Consider the following 16,825-nt stretch of genomic DNA (forward strand, 5'->3'; position numbering starts at 1 on the left):
CAAGCCCTCTTCGCCGCTGGTTCCGTCCAGCACCAAGCCCTCGTCACCGCTGGTTCCGTCCAGCACCAAGCCCTCTTCCCCGCTGGTTCCGTCCAGCACCATGCCCTCTTCCCCGCTGGTTCCGTCCAGCACCAAGCCCTCTTCGCCGCTGGTTCCGTCCAGCCCAGCCAAGCCTGCACCGCTGGTTCCGCCCAGTCCAGCCAAGCCTGCACCGCTGGTTCCGTCCAGTCCAGCCAAGCCCTCACTGCTGGTTCCATCCAGCCCAGCCAAGCCTGCACCGCAGCTTCACGTCACGCCTGCCAAGCCAGAGCTTCACGTCACGCCTGCCGAGCCAGAGCTTCAAGTCAGCCCTACAATGCCTTCTCCGCTGGTCCCGTCCAGTCCTCCTGAGCCTTCTCCGCTGGTCCCGTCCAGTCCTTCCAAGCCTGTCCTGGAGCACGTCCCGGAGCCTGGTGCTCCCCCCAAGAACATTTGGGGGGGGGGGGGGATATATGACCCCGCCATGGCCACCCGATGGGGCGTCTCCGCCATGGCCGCCCGAGGGACAGTCTCCACCCTGGCCGCCCGAGGGTCAGTCTCCACCCTGGCCGCCCGAGGGTCAGTCTCCACCCTGGCCGCCCGAGGGTCAGTCTCCTCCCTGGCTGCCCGAGGGTCAGTCTCCACCCTGGCTGCCCGAGGGTCAGCCTCCACCCTGGCCGCCCGAGGGAAAGCATCCACCCTGGCCGCCCGAGGGAAAGCATCCACCCTGGCCGCCCGAGGGACAGTCTCCACCCTGGCCGCCCGAGGGACAGTCTCCACCCTGGCCGCCCGAGGGACAGTCTCCACCCTGGCCGCCCGAGGGACAGTCTCCACCCTGGCCGCCCGAGGGACAGTCTCCACCCTGGCCGCCCGAGGGTCAGTCTCCACCCTGGCCGCCCGAGGGAAAGCCTCCACCCTGGCCGCCCGAGGGAAAGCCTCCACCCTGGCCGCCCGAGGGAAAGCCTCCACCCTGGCCGCCCGAGGGACAGTCTCCACCCTGGCCGCCCGAGGGACAGTCTCCACCCTGGCCGCTCGAAGGAAAGCATCCACCCTGGCCGCCCGAGAGAAAGCATCCACCCTGGCCGCCCGAGGGACAGTCTCCACCCTGGCCGCCCGAGGGACAGTCTCCACCCTGGCCGCCCGAGGGACAGTCTCCACCCTGGCCGCCCGAGGGACAGTCTCCACCCTGGCCGCCCGAGGGACAGTCTCCACCCTGGCCGCCCGAGGGAAAGCATCCACCCTGGCCGCCCGAGGGAAAGCATCCACCCTGGTCGCCCGCGTTACCTGCTCCGCCCTGGCCTCCTGCGCGTCCTGCTCCGCCCTGGCCTCCTGCACGTCCTGCTCCGCCCTGGCCTCCTGCACGTCCTGCTCCGCCCTGGCCTCCTGCACGTCCTGCTCCGCCCTGGCCGCCAGCACATCCTGCTCCGCCCTGGAGGCTTCCTGCTCCGGGTAGGCCACTCCCTCGTCAGCCTCCAGGGCGCCCACCCTTATTGATGTTACACGGCGCGAGGACCCGCCTTGCAGGAGGGGGGGCTAATGTTACATGTATGTCCTGTGTTTCCCCCGTTCTTTGTGTATTTGGTTCAGTCCTGTTTCCAGTTTCCCGCTCCTCGTTAGTGTTCAGTTCCTTCACGTGTGTCTAGTTTATTTGCCCCAGCTGTGTCTTGTTCCCCTATCTGTTCTCTGTGTATGTAAACCCAGTGTTCTCCCTCACTCCTGGTCGGTTATTGCGTTTATATGGTTGTAAGTGTTGTAGTTCCTGAGTTTTTGTATATTAAATAGTTATTCCTCGTCTCCTAGTGCTTTCTACCTACACACACCGTGACAGCTCTCTTTTCAAAGACAACTCTTTGCAGATTTTTGCTGAAGTGAAAAAAGTTTTAAAAATTGAACAAAAAAGTTACAGAATTTTACGTTTATTGTCATGAAAAATGCACAATAAATACAAAAATAAAAATTTTAGTTTTTTTATGAAATATATATTTTCAAAAGGAAAAATCAAAAAGCCATAAATCTAAACAAGTTGTGTTCCAAATTTGAGGCTGATATAAAAAAATAATAATAAAAAAAAAAAATTCATTAAGATTTTGTTTGGCCGCATAACCAAAAGTTTTCACTAGATAAAATTTGTCTTCAATTCATTTCCAATTTTTGATGTGAGGTGCAAAACTGTGATCTGTTACATTAGGATGTACGTCACACCACAGAAGAAAAGACCTGCCGCTACTTCCGTTTCATTGCAACTTTAGTCATTAAGAAGATTATGTGACATTAATTACAGTGAAAATCCTCTTGAGGCAGAAGGGTGTTAAGTTCATCTTATCTTGCCAGATCATGAGTCCCTCCTTCCAGGGAGTGAACCTGCGAGGTTTATGTTACCATCCCTAAACTACAGGTCAATTTACTGCCTTATATCTGTTATTCATTGTGTATTAAACTTTTTCAGTCGCTGAAATGCTCGTAAACTCCTCTAAAGGTGCTCTATGTAGCTTTTCTACTAAAATGAATCCTTTTTTTATTGCCTGTGTGTGAAGGGGTTGTAATCACACATTAAAATGATCCACTTGTCGAGTTTTGCTATTACATCTGAAGGCCAGTATTCCTATTTCTATGTGAAGTCTCCGGGTCAGATTTACCGCGAAATCCAACGGATGTGACGTGCATGCGCGCTCCCGAGCCTCTCTCCTTATATACAGTCTATTGTAGACGGTCAGGGAGTTACGTCCGGTTAAAGGCGCACGTTTTTTATCGGCTTATATCTCAGTCAATCTTTGATCAATATTCCCAAGACTCTAATCGTTCGTAGTGCTGGACGGGGCCTTTCGAACGAGCCCACCCCCGAGGTCCAACTCGCCCGGCTCCCCGAGTTATAGCCGTTCGAAATCGGGGGTCCCAGCGAACGGCGATCCGGTAGGGGGCATCCCCGAGGCCCGCCACTCTAGCGTTCGGGCAAGGGTTCCCCTGGGACCTCCTCCCCCGAATTTGAGCTCTCTGGGTCTTTGCGTTCCAGAGATACGAGCGATTTTCTTCTGAGATCGTGACGTCACCGGCGTCCGCAATTTTGCAGCGCGCCCGGTGGTTTTCTGCTAATATCTCCGCGAAAACACCACCAAAAACTATGGAACTTATATGGTTCTTTTCAGCTCGACTAGATGGTCCCAACGAGCTCGGTGCTCGCCGAATCCGTCAAGTATTCGCCGAGATATTTGCGTAATAGACGGTATTGTCTATGAGTTTGAGCACGAGCGCTCTTGTAAAATTTGGTTGCTTTCTGAAACATCACCACTAGAGGCCGCTAAAAGTTACGTAGAGCACCTTTAAAGGTTAGCTTGCGTGTTTTGAAAGGTTGATGTTGCCAACCAATGTTTGTACAGCTTATCTTGACAGCAAATTCAATGCACCAAATTACTTTAAAATGGCAAGAATTTGTGGCATCAATGCTAAAAACCTGCTTAGTCAAACTGTGCCCTATAGTTGTCAAGCCAAGTTGGCATGGTTTGAGGGGAAAATAGGATTTACCTTATCCTTTTCTACAGAAGGACTTGTGAAATGGAGCAAGCTGTTTTTAGAAGATTAACACATTGTTGGTATTTGTATTTAAGCATTTTGCATTCCCCTGGATCTCAACTGAACACTGTATACATTGGCAGATTGCTGAAAGTTCATAAATCTTGCAGATTTGCTGGTGGTGATTGGTTTATGCATGCACTCTAAAAAATGCTGGGTTGTTTTAACCCAAATTTGGGTCAAATATGGACAAACCCAGCCTTTGGGTTAAATTGTTATAATTATAACTGTCTGTCTGTGTGTGTGTGTGTGTGTGTGTGTCAGTCTGCCTGCTTGTCTCTCTGTGTGTGTGTGTGTGTGTGTGTGTGGTGTGTGTGTGCAGTGGCGTCATGCCCATTCAAAATGAGGGGGCACGTGCCCCCTCAGATTTTTCCTCCCTGGTAATTTTTTATTTCTTCAGTCTTGTTATAATCAGATTCAGCACGTTGTTCATCTTCAATCCGCAGCGGCGCCGAGCAGAGCGCACGTCAGAAACAGAGGACAGGGTGTGTGTGTGTGTGTGTGTGTGTGCGTGTGCGTGTGTGTTCATCTGAGCCTCATTGGTCTGTCACTGCTCGTCAATGTCAGAATATTTGAGATGACCAATGAAATCAAAGTAGGCGGGCTTTATGTTCACAGAAGCTGAGCGCGAATTTTAGCAGTGAGACTCGACGCTTCAGTGTATAGTCAAGTGCGAGATGTAAGTAGCTAAACTAAACATTTCATATTTGACAGTTTTTTTTAGTTCATAAATGTTAAACAAATGACAAAAATAATCAGGCACACGAATATACTTTTGTCTAATTTCGCCATTTTGAACTGAAAATAGGCCTATGTAACGTGACTCGTAATGTAGGCTAATAATTAGTTTACTGTCATTGTGAGGGGAAAAGCCGTTTTCATTGTTAGGCACAAGATTAATAATGAATGTGTACATATTGAGAATTAATATAGTACAATTTGTAGCCTTAAGTAAATTAAAAAAGCTCAGCTTTAGGAGGGGAAAGCAAGATCAGGAGACTGAGAGAAAAACAAAGAGTGATGGATAAGAAGTGAGAGCAGGTATTGACAAATAATCTACTGTCCGCTGACATGGTTTTAAGGCTAAATGTGTGTAAACATGCTTTTATGAAGTAGACTTCAAAAGCTTTTGAATTTGAGCTTACAGTTCTTTCATCAACCTGTCTTTTACATAAACTTACAAAATAGATACTACTTTAACTTAGTCCTCAGATAGAGGAGGGTTGCTGCTAGCTCCGTTAAGGTATTTCTGTCCCTCCCAAACTGCATTGAAATAGTATGTTTCGCAGCCAGAATTTAAAAAATTTCAGGGGGAGAAACCCCCTGACCCCTCCTAACATGATCCATATCACCCGTCAGAAAACAATTGCAACGTCTCAGATTGTGCCCCCCCAGAATTTTGGCTTGCATGACGCCCCTGTGTGTGTGTGTGTGTGTGTGTGTCTGTCTGCCTGCCTGTGTGTGTGTGTGTCTGTCTGTCTGTGTGTGTGTGTGTGTGTGTGTCTGTCTGTCTGTCTGTCTCTGTGTGTGTGTGTGTGTGTGTGTGTGTGTGTGTGTGTGTCTCTGTCTGTGTGTGTGTGTGTGTGTCTCTGTCTGTCTGTCTGTCTGTCTGTCTGTCTGTGTGTGTGTGTGTGTGTGTGTGTGTGTGTGTGTCTGTCTGTCTGTGTGTATGTTAGCACTGAAAATTTCCACAACTTTTAGCCTTTTATGTTCAAACCGGAATCGGCCAATGACGGAGAGACAACATGTAGATGCAACAGGACGTTTCTGAATGGTTATTTGATTAATTGACTAATGTTGCTGATGTGGAGTTAACCATCTTCAGTCATTGATTAGCCTATTCTGTCATGATAATCTATAAATTAAAAGTAAGAATTGTATTTATGTTATGTGTCATTGAAATTTCAACTAGTAAGAAATCAATTCTTGATATCAACAACTGAATTTGAATGGCAGCTGTCACGACTACCTGGCTCACAGTAGCAATGACATAGGGGAGACCACACCGTTTGTTAAGTTAAATCAAAAGTTAAAAAATTATACGATGAAATCATAATTTAAATCAACTAGTGTATAAAGTCAGTCAATGAGAAGCAAGAGAAAACTAATAAAAAATGTAGTGCAGATCAGTTAAGTGTAGACTATGTGTAATACAAACAAAACAAAGGAGTAGGATGATGATGGTGCTGCCGCCAGAGCAATGCCGAGACGCACAGCCCAGAGCACACCAAACAACTGGCAGGAGATGTTTTTAAACCGTCCCGCCAAGCAGCTGCTGTCCGATGGACTGAAAACGAACAGCTCCCCCTTCAGGTTGGAGGGAGAGAAACGGCCCAAACATATTCTGTACATGGTGGAGTGAGTACACCCAGCACGGCAAAGCATGACATCACTCCCCCCACAAAACAGAGACCCATATGAGACTCTGTAAAACTACATTCTACTCATTACACCATTTCCCATAATCAATACTAAAAAAAAAAACCCAATAACAAACTACACCCCAAAAACAATAAAATGTCTAAACCCATTACCCTTTATAACCAGTACCCCGAAAGACTAATGTTTGATTAAACCAAACTCTCATCCCCATTCATCCACCCCTTTAATACAACAGCCACTACAAAAAATAACCCATACTCACCCCAAAATAATGAACGTATGCGAGCCAGGTGGATCGTCCAAGTGTCTGAACAACAGACCACATCATCAATATACACAGCGCACCCCTCTAGTCCCCCCAGTTTATGAGTGACGCCTTTAGCCTATGGTGACATTTAACTAGTGACAATATTACAGATATCAAGAATTATAGTTTTTACTGGTGGAAATGTAATTGTTGATATCAAGAATTTGCATTTTTAACTAGTGAAAGCTGAAATGTTGATAACAAGAATTAGCATACTAGTGGAAATGTAATTACTGGTCCTGATATCAAAAAATTCAATTGTATGTAATTCCCGATATCAAGAATGATCATTTCAACAAGTGAAAATTGAATTGTTGATATCAAGAATTCATATCCTGGAAATGAATAAAAGTCAAAACGGCTTGCCATACCTGCTCCTGCGGCTGCAACTAAGCTCACATTTGTGATGTCATCATATAAGGACTTAAACAATATTACATGCAATATCCAACTTTGAACAGAAGAGGTCACTTTACTACAATTTGTATATAGAAGAAATGCAGATTGTTCATAGAACAGCACAAAGACAATTTCCAAAACACTACATGAAACCAAGTATATATTAATTTAACAAGACATGATGAAAATAAATTCAGCTTTTTGAGCTTAATTTATTTTGACATTCAAAAACTTGACATAGATATGCAAAAGGTTTTAACACATGCACAAGTGTTTGTACTGAAAAATACACAGTTGCTTCAGTAGGCCTATATTCTTCAGTATGACTGAAAGGAACAAGTCATTGTCATTATTCTGTCACCTAGTTTCAAACACACCATTCAACACACACTGTAAAAAGTGAACATGTGCACTGTTAATTATTTGACTGTAAATTTACAATAAATTGCAGGTTACCAGTTGCATGACTTTCACAGTAAGTTACTGTATTATTTTTTACAGTAAATAACTGTGAAATTACAGTTGATGTCTGTGTATTACTGTAATTTAGCAGTAGGCTGCCGTAGAATTACTGTATTTAACTGTGAAATTATAGTTAATGTCTATGTATTACTGAAATTTAGCAGTAGGCTGCCGTAGAATTACTGTGTTTAACTGTGAATGTCTATTTATTACTGTGATTTAGCATAAATGATGGACCAAACAAAAATGATAAAAACTGTGATTTAACTTTTATTGTTTTAAAGAAAAATACAATTTTATAACAGGAATAAAAAAACTGGGGCAACACTTTATTTTGATAGTCCCTTTTGAACATTTTGTTGACTATACACGATAACTAACTCTCATCAGATTATTAGTCTGTCTGCTTAATATCTGCTAACTCTTTATTGTGATGGTCCCCCAACAGACTTTCTACTAACTATAAGTAACTTTGCAAATACATTTCAACTTATTCTAAACCTACCAGTCTACTAATACTCTACTAACACTCTAATGAAAGTTAGTTGACAACGTTACTTATAGTCAACAGAAAGTGTTAAAGGGACCATCAAAATAAAGTGAAACCATGGGTAACAGGAATAAACTATGGGTAACAGGAATGTGTGTCAAAAGTTACTCTGTGGTCGACTGGCTCCATGTAAGTATGCTACTCACATTGTAAAACTAATTCTAAAATGTCTACAATTTAAGTAATTTCAACTATATTAAACAAATCGTGTGAATCCTATATCAGTTAATATTGAATCAACAAACCAGAGGACTATACTCACTCCTGTTACTTTTACTCAGTCCTGTTATTATGAGTAACATAGTAATGCAACTCAGTAGCCAGTAATGTGATGTAAATTTACACTTAAAACTATTGTAAAGTACTGTAAATTTTACGCTTTTATTCTAATCCATCAATAAACTTTAACATTGAAATGTTAAATTCAAATAAACGTAAGAACAATGAATTTTACACATTAGTTTTGCAGTCTGTCTAAACTCTCCATTGAACCAGGAGACACTACAGAACACATTAAAGGGATAGTTCACCCAAAAGGGAGGAGGGTAATTTGCTCCTGAGAAACGTGATAGCTGTTGATAATACTGAAGGAGCTTATATATGTATACAGTGATAGGCGCCGTATTCCTATAGGTAGACGTGGATCAGATGAGAGTCACTTATGCGAGCTTGACCTGCCAGAACTGACGCTACGCTTTGGCGGCTCCTTGCTGATCAGCGAACTTTGCTTCAATGAAAAATTGTGATTTGGGGTTATTAGCTATAGTTCCTACATGACGTCACAACATACGGGCATTTGCCGACCCGGAGCCATTTCTGTAGGCATGTTGTGGGCAGAATATTAGAAGAAGAAGCTGAAACGAGTTAATTTCGTGATAAAAAGTGAAAATGGTCATCTCCTGCTGAGTCAATGGATGTTCAAATCGTGCCGGAGGTTCAGTTAAATTTGGATTTTACAATATACCCGTCTTTAGACTTCATGATTGTGAGAAGACTAAGCTTTTGTCAGAACAACGACGGAGGTTATGGCTGGCGAGGATAAACAAGTTAACACTTTGCAGTTTGAATGTTGTCCTGTATGAACATAATGACGAGGTATTAAAAACAACATTGCTTCCACTGTTCGATCGCGCCTGCGCCTCTCTCACTCACACTCACACACACACACATTCCAGCATTGCAATCTCAGATTATGTCCCTATAAAGAACCCGCGTATAAAGTAGTTCCGCATTACATTAATTAATTTGCACGCGAGTTTTATTTATTTTTATACCGTGTATAGTCATGCACTGAACCGTGACGCCCGTACAGTTTCGGTTCAATACGAATACATGTACCGTTCCAACCCTATTCTACACATTCTATAAGTACATGCATATTACAGAAAGCACCGATGACTGTTTTAAGGGGAACAGGAATTAAGTTGTGCAGGCTATGGCTTTTTAATAGACAGATAGTCTAGCATCACGCTACATACATTCGCTATGATGACTACTTTTCCATTGATTGCACTTGAGCAAACGTCACCAACCCAACCCTCGACAAACTGATTGTACGCCTCCATCTCCGAGTGTTGTTCTTTGCTCGGTTTTTAACAAAAAGGAAACGTTCAAATCGCTTAAAACAGACGCGATAGCTGATTCGGCGGCATCCATCTTTGTAATGTGGGCTACAAAATCTGCTTCAAAATCCCAGCGCTGTCGTCATCGTGTAAGGCCCGCTCCAACGTTTCTGATTGGTGCCTCGATTTCGACGGATTGGAAATGGGCTTGAATGAGCTCTTTGCCAGACTAACTTTCAGAGCAAATCAAAATTTGCCGGAAGTTGTCTGGGTTTTCCCAGGCTAGGTTAGTTCTATCATTAAGACCGCATAAAGGGTTCTTCTTATTAAACTGTCTGGACACTGACAAAGTTCTCAATGCTTCGGTTTGAAGGTAGGGACCCTCATTATGCTACCGTGTTAGTGTGGGGCTATTTTGAGCCTTGTTAGTGGTATTAACAAGCGATTTTTATTTGTCATTACTCCATGCCCAATATACTAGCGTTATACTAGCTTTATAGGCTAAACTGTTTTTAGAGATAAAACTATTTACATTCGATAATCATGAAAACAAATCTCAGATAACGGTTGACTAGGTAACAATGTGTAATTAGACCAAAGGTTCATTTTGCGCCGGAGTTCTCCTTTAAGGTGCAGCCTCTGTACCCTTTCATTATATAGGTATGTTTTTAATTGTGGGGTTGGTTTGTTTCCGTGGAGTGACTGCGCCTTAACGGCGCAATTCCATCTTTTTGTTATATTTTTCTTTTAGGCTGATTATTTAAGAGGGTTTATTCTCTGTCTGGGAGGCGAGGCAGACAAACGTGTATTGCTGCGGTACCTTCAATGGGCTGACGGCCGTGCTGGAATGCTGAATAATGGTAAACGCAGTATACACCAAGACCGATCGTTTATGAGTTTGATGCAATTAATATACAAATGTATTTGATGTGGTAATCTCTTCTCTTGTTTTATAGTACCCTTTATCAATCAGGTTTGGAGATTGAGAGCTGAGATTGGGTAACTGTGTTGCAGCTGTACTTTCGCTAAAGTAGGCTATGTTTTGTTTGGTTGTTTTATATTGTGGGCTGCATTGATGTGTACTAACATGCATGTTTCCTTTATTGTTAAAGGGGCAGACCAGCCATTGTTTCTTGTGTATTTTAGATTTATATTGTGGTTTATTGTTGTGTTATTTGATATTGACTTTGATCTTAAATGTTGTCTGTCATTTGCTTTGTTTCTTTGGTACTGATCTCCTCTTTTTGTGTGTTCCAGTGCTCAGAGACTTTGTACAGGGCCGGGCCTGCATCTACACTAAAAACTCCTTCAGTGTAGGTGATTTGTGTGGTGTGTTACTGGAGGTTGGCACTGAAATGGTGACTTAAAGGTTACTATTTATTTGCGGTGTATGCTGTGGGGTTTCTTCTGTTTTCTTCTGTCTCTTACAGGTGGTAGCAGGTCCACAAATAGCAGGCCCGACCCTCTTGCAGTCTTGAGGAGAGCTAATTCAAATTTTTGTGAATGTTAATGACACGTTTTTAACATTTGATGGTTTTATCGGAACAATAAAATTTATCTTTTTACAAACTACATTTGTTTTCCAAAATCAGTATTGTGACCTTTAGAGGGCTCCTCCTGCCTTAAATAAGGAGGTGGCGTAGTCAGCTTATATTTCCTAGTACACTACTCATTTTCTCAATAAACGATTTTACAACAACAATTGCAGTGTCTTCTTCATAAACCCCCTTTTCAATAAATGGTTCCAATGATTATTACAAGTGTCCATCATTATATAACACTTTCTTAACAAATCGTTTAACAACAACCTCTGGTGTCTTGCTTTAGAAAAACACTTTCATTATCTGAAGTTACAATTGTGGTTAACTACACACACAAAAATGCATAATTATAATAGAATAAATGCATATTCCATAATAACACATTTTTCTTAAATATATACATACGTGGGTGTGTGTGTATTTATATATACAAAATAATTATACACAGTACACACTCATATATTATGTAAACACAAACTTTTATTTTGGATGTGAAATCGTTGCACAGCCCTTGCAATCTCTGCAAGCAATCAAGGCCGATTGTATAAACTGCGAAGACAAGTCTTACAAGTTTTAAAAGTACAGGTCATAACTTTAAGTCAGTTACATAAAAATGTAGATTTAATTGAATCTAAAAAGTAAGACATCCATTGGCTAACTGCTAGTTGGTCAGATTATATAGTCGGCATGAAATAAATATTCACCCTATCTATTTTCTAAATGGATGTCACAGATCTTATTGTGAACAATTCACTTTTCTTTTTTTAATCAAAAAATGAACGGGAACTTATGGTAAAAAAAAAAAAAAAAAAAAAACTTCTCTCATGGTGACTTATTGCAGGACTTCTCCAATCAGTCATTCATCTTAAACCATCCCCTGCAAGCTAGCATTTATCTTTCTCCACTTTTGGGAGTAGTGTGATGGCTCAAAATCAAATCAACAACTGATGCATAAAACCAAGTCCCTGTTTCTTTTTTGATAATCTCTTACACTTGCATGTACGTCACATAGAGAGAAAAAATAGAGAGAAAGAAATACAAATACATTTAATATACAGAAATTGAGCGTCAGCGTCAGTTCTGGCAGGCCAGGTAGTCAAGACGCTGCTAATGCTTTGCTATCAACACTGTCCCGTCAGCTGATCAGCTCCAGCTGAGCTGCATTAGCTGATTAACTCCCCTCGTTGCTCAATGGCCAAAGCTCAAACAAGGTGCCTTTTTAAAGCTCATTCACCTTGCTCATACATGCTTGCTGCTCGCTTTGCTGGTTTGCTGCTCGCTCTGCTGGTTTGCTGCTCGCTCTGCTGGTTGCTGCTCGCTCTGCTGGCTCGCTGCTCGCTTCTGCTGTTCTGTACGCTGGTAAAACACTCATGTTGTTAAACGCAAAAGTACTGCTTCTATTTACCCTAGTGTCGGCTATGACTTCCACCGCTGTCGAGGAAGATTGGCAAGACTCTTCTGAGGAAACCCGGCCATCACCATTTCAATCGGATCAGGTGCAGGATGCCTGCCCGGAAGATAACGCTACCGCTCGTAGGAGTTCTCGGCGGTTGGCGAATAAATCCTCGTCCCAACCATGCATCGGCGATTGGCCCGCGGCAAAAATACTGGAAACCCTATTTTTAAATGACATTCAGCCTCCGCGTGGCGCCTCTCACGAGGACCTATTTGTCCTCCTCTGCGATTCTCTAATAATCCCAGTTGTTGAATCTCCGCCGGTGCCTCCTCAGTCCTCCGGAAAAAAGCACACCTCGAAGCGAAAAAATCCCGAGACAGCCAGCAAAGCCCCAGCACAAAAACGGGTCAGCTGCTCTGTTCGTCCGGGCCCAAGTACTTTTTCAGCAGATGATCCAGTGCTCATGGCACTTTCTGACATCCAATCTTCTCTCCTCGGCATGTCCGCTAGGATATCAACACTGGAAGACGGCTCCATTTCCAGACCTTCCTCGACCATCTTCCCTGCTTCAACCGCCGCTGTTGTCTCCGACCCGCATCAACATCCGCGCCAGCCTCAAAGTGATGACGTCACCACGGAATTTTTACCTAAAAGGACCCTAACAACCGCCGTACCTCTTTCCACTGGCTCGCCTTTTTTCCCACCAGCTGCTGCCATCTCTCATCAGCTGAGGGGACAGATATTGGCAGGTAATGACATCAACCTTGTTAAACTCCTGCTGGGTTCCGAGCTGTGTGAACGGCGTATAGTAGACTGTGGTGACGTGCATGTCGAGCTAAAAGATGGGGACCCTAGACTTTCAAAAATTCTAACTTTTCCCGAGTTCGTTACCGCATTTGGAGTTTATAGGGATGTTATCTGTGAGGTCCATCCAGCGCGCAGAGCCGAACTAGATACCTATCTGGCCATTATTTCTGACCTAGCTCTCTCTTACGGTGGAGTTCTGTTCTACGAGTATCACAGGTCTTTTTCTGCAAAGGCAGCCATGTTCATTCAACGCTTTAATCAAAGACTAGACTGGTCCGTGGTCGATCTCGCGCTCATAAGTAGACACTTCACAGGTCACCAAATCCTGTCCTGCTCCGTTTGCGGCTCTCTTTCGCATTCTACTAATTTATGCTCTAAATCTAAGCCTATTTCCTCCATGTCTCATCCTGGCCCGAGCCATAAAGCCGGCCCCCAGGTGAATAACTTTGGTACTCCTATTTGCTTCAATTTCAATGAAAATATTTGTAGGATGCATAATTGTAAATATTTTCATGTTTGTAGCTACTGTGGGAACGCCCACCCAAAGTCCGTGTGCCCGAGGAGAACACGCTTCATAAAAATGGAGCGAAAGAAATAAAACCTTCAACTCCCATAAACGTTCCCAAGCTGGGACGGGCGTTGAGAAAGCATCCTGACCGCTGTTTTGTGGATTATTTACTGACTGGTCTCGTTCAGGGTTTTTTTGCTGGTCTGCTGCATTTTCCTGCTGTATCTTTTCATTGCCATAACCTACTGTCCGCGTCTCAGGAGCCGGAAACCGTGGATACCTTGCTCGAGAAAGAGGTTAAAAAAGGATTCATGATAGGCCCATTTGATTATTCTCCTTTCCCGATTTTTAGGATAAGTCCTATAGGAGTAGCCACTCGAAAATATTCGGGTAAAAAACGTTTAATTATCGACCTTTCTGCTCCCCACATGGTTTGGCTGACAGCATCAATAGCCTTATTCCTTTAGCCCCATTTTCTCTGTTTTACAACACTGTCGATGATGCCATCAATTTCATAAAAAAGGCAGGACGTGGAGCTTGGCTTGCAAAGGCAGATATTTCCGATGCTTTTAAGTTATGCCATTGCATCCCTCACAGTGGCATTTGTTCGGCGTCCAGTGGAGGAAAAAATTGTATTTTGCGGTTAGACTCACTTTTGGCTGTCGTAGCAGTCCAAAAATATTCGATACCTTGTCGGAGGCTTTGTGCTGGATTCTTCTTAATAACGAGAAATTATCATTCGTCCTTCATCTTTTAGATGATTTTCTCCTAGTAGATTTTCCTTTAAAAAAATCAGACTTCTCTATCTCAACTCTCAAACGCACCTTTTCTGAATTAGGCGTTCCTCTCTCGGAGGAAAAGACCGTGGGTCCAGTCAAAATCATCGAATTCCTAGGCATTTCTCTCGATTCAATTCGCATGCAAGCTTCACTCCCCCTCGAGAAATTATCCCGGATAAGACAAGTTATGAAAGTCGCAAAAAATTCAAAATCTTTTTCAAAAAGGGACTTGCTCTCTCTTTTGGGTCACCTTAATTTCGCTATGAGAGTAATTCCTCAAGGCAGATCATTTATTTCCAGGCTTCTTGACCTTTCTAAATCTGCAAAAGCTCTCAGTGATATAGTTTCTTTAGACGCAGGATGTAGATCTGAGCTAAAATTTTGGTCTCTGCTTCTAGATAAATGGAATGGCATTTCCTTTTTTCTTAATGATTTCATGGAATCATCTTTAGCTCTTAATCTGTATACTGATGCTGCACCTTCCGTAGGGTTCGGGGGGATTTTCAAAAACGAATGGTTTGCGTCTGCATGGCCGGAAGAATTGCGTTCCGCACCTGCCGGTGATTCCTCGACAGCCCTATTAGAATTGTATCCGATCGTCGTCGCATGCATTCTGTGGGGTAAACACTGGGCTAGGAAACAAATTATGTTTTTCTGCGACAACGAAGCTACTGTTAATATAATTAACAAGAGGCGTTCATCCATTCCATTTATCAACAGGTTCATGAGACGTCTTACATGGCTGTCAGTTATGGGGAACTATCATTTTCGTGCAGAACATATTCCCGGTTTGAATAACCAAGTGGCCGATTCTTTGTCTCGTTTCAATTTTCAGAAATTTCATCTCCTGTGTCCAGCGGCAGCACAGTCAAGCCTGGAATGCCCGCCTTTCAGCCAAACCATTCTAGATTGAATAGCCCTCTTCAATTCTATATGCATTCTGCTGCACAGTACATGCGGGGGGGTTTGGCTAGTTCTACATTAAAATCGTATGACTCTGCATGGTCATATTTCATCAGTTTTTGTGCTTCTTTATCTGTAGCTGCTCTGCCTGTCAATATATCATATATTAGTGCATTTATAGTCCACTGCTTCGAGAATCGGAAACTGCAGCCTTCTTCCATCAAAAGTACGGTCGCTGGCATTCAATTCCACATGCGCTGCTTGGATCCATCTGCCTCCAGTATTTTGGAAAATCCTTCCATTCGCCTTTTGCTGAACGGGATAAAAAGACAATCTCCACAAGGCAATGATAAACGTCTCCCTTTTACTCTACCTTTGGTTAAACAAGTAATATCAAAATTACGGGATGGGTGTTTTGGGCCGTACACCGATCAGTTGTTAGAAACAGTCATTCTCACAGCTTTTTTTGGTTTTCTAAGGGGTGGTGAAATTTCTTCACGCACTTGTTCATTTGACCCAAATCTCAATCTAACAATTTCTGATGTCTCAATTCATGATCACCATTTCACATTATTTTTAAAACATTCCAAAACTGATAAAAATCGTAAAGGCGTAATCGTGTACATTTCTGAGTCTAACACTGTTTTTTGTCCTCTAATTTCCATGCTGTTCTATTTGAGGTACCGCCCTAGTGCCGATCCGCAGGAGCCGCTGTTCGTCACGCAGGCAGGGAAAACAATGTCCAGAACCTGGTTTTCTTGTCACCTACGCCTCCTTTGCCAATTCTGTGGACTGCCCCCGGACCGCTATACTGCTCATTCTCTGCGCATCGGTGCAGCAACAACAGCGGCAGCTTCCGCTCCGGTTTCAACCCTCAAAGCTATGGGGCGGTGGTCTTCTGCTGCTTACGAACGATACCTCCGTCCCGATGTTCGGGCTATTCTTGATGCCCAGAAAGCCATGAGCTCAAGTCTCTGATTTGTTTCGCTAATAAATACATTTGATAAGTATTTTGCTCACGCTCTGCTCAGTATAAATGCCCCTGATGCGCTATCAGCCGTTAATTTTTCATCTAGCCCGTTTCTCAGAGGTGGATTAGTCATCTCTTCAGAGCTACACTGTAGACCGTCAAACAGTTCAAGTCAGATTATCTAGATAACAGCATGTTTTAGCTATTGCGATCTTGATTAGTCATTACAGTAAATAATTAATAATTTTACCATTATTATAAATCGCTAAATTAGGGCGCCTCAGTCATCACCGTTCGAGACACTCAATTTTGTTTTGGGGGGAATAGAAAATTTCTAGTCAATTAATCATCCTCTGTATCACAGAGGATTGCCAGGTGTGGTTTTGTTTGGGGGGATATTTTAGCTCTCACAGTCTTAAACCGTGTGAGCGTTCCCTAATGCTGCTGCTGCTGTCCTCTGACTCTCTGCTATTTCATGGTGCTCATGAAAGGTCAGAGGACTCCCTGAACAGAGCCATACCGCCAAATTTTAATTCAGGAACATCAACTTGTTTGCAATCTATTCAATAAAATTCTTAAATTATATTTTTTGTCTGTGTGTTCTTGACTTAATGGACCTGACAGAAATTGAGCGTCAGCGTCAGTTCTGGCAGGCCAGGTAGTCAAGACGCTGC

Source organism: Rhinichthys klamathensis, unplaced genomic scaffold (assembly GCF_029890125.1).
Source record: "Rhinichthys klamathensis goyatoka isolate OS25496 unplaced genomic scaffold, OSU_Roscu_1.1 h1tg000240l_1, whole genome shotgun sequence".
NCBI lineage: Eukaryota > Metazoa > Chordata > Actinopteri > Cypriniformes > Leuciscidae > Rhinichthys > Rhinichthys klamathensis.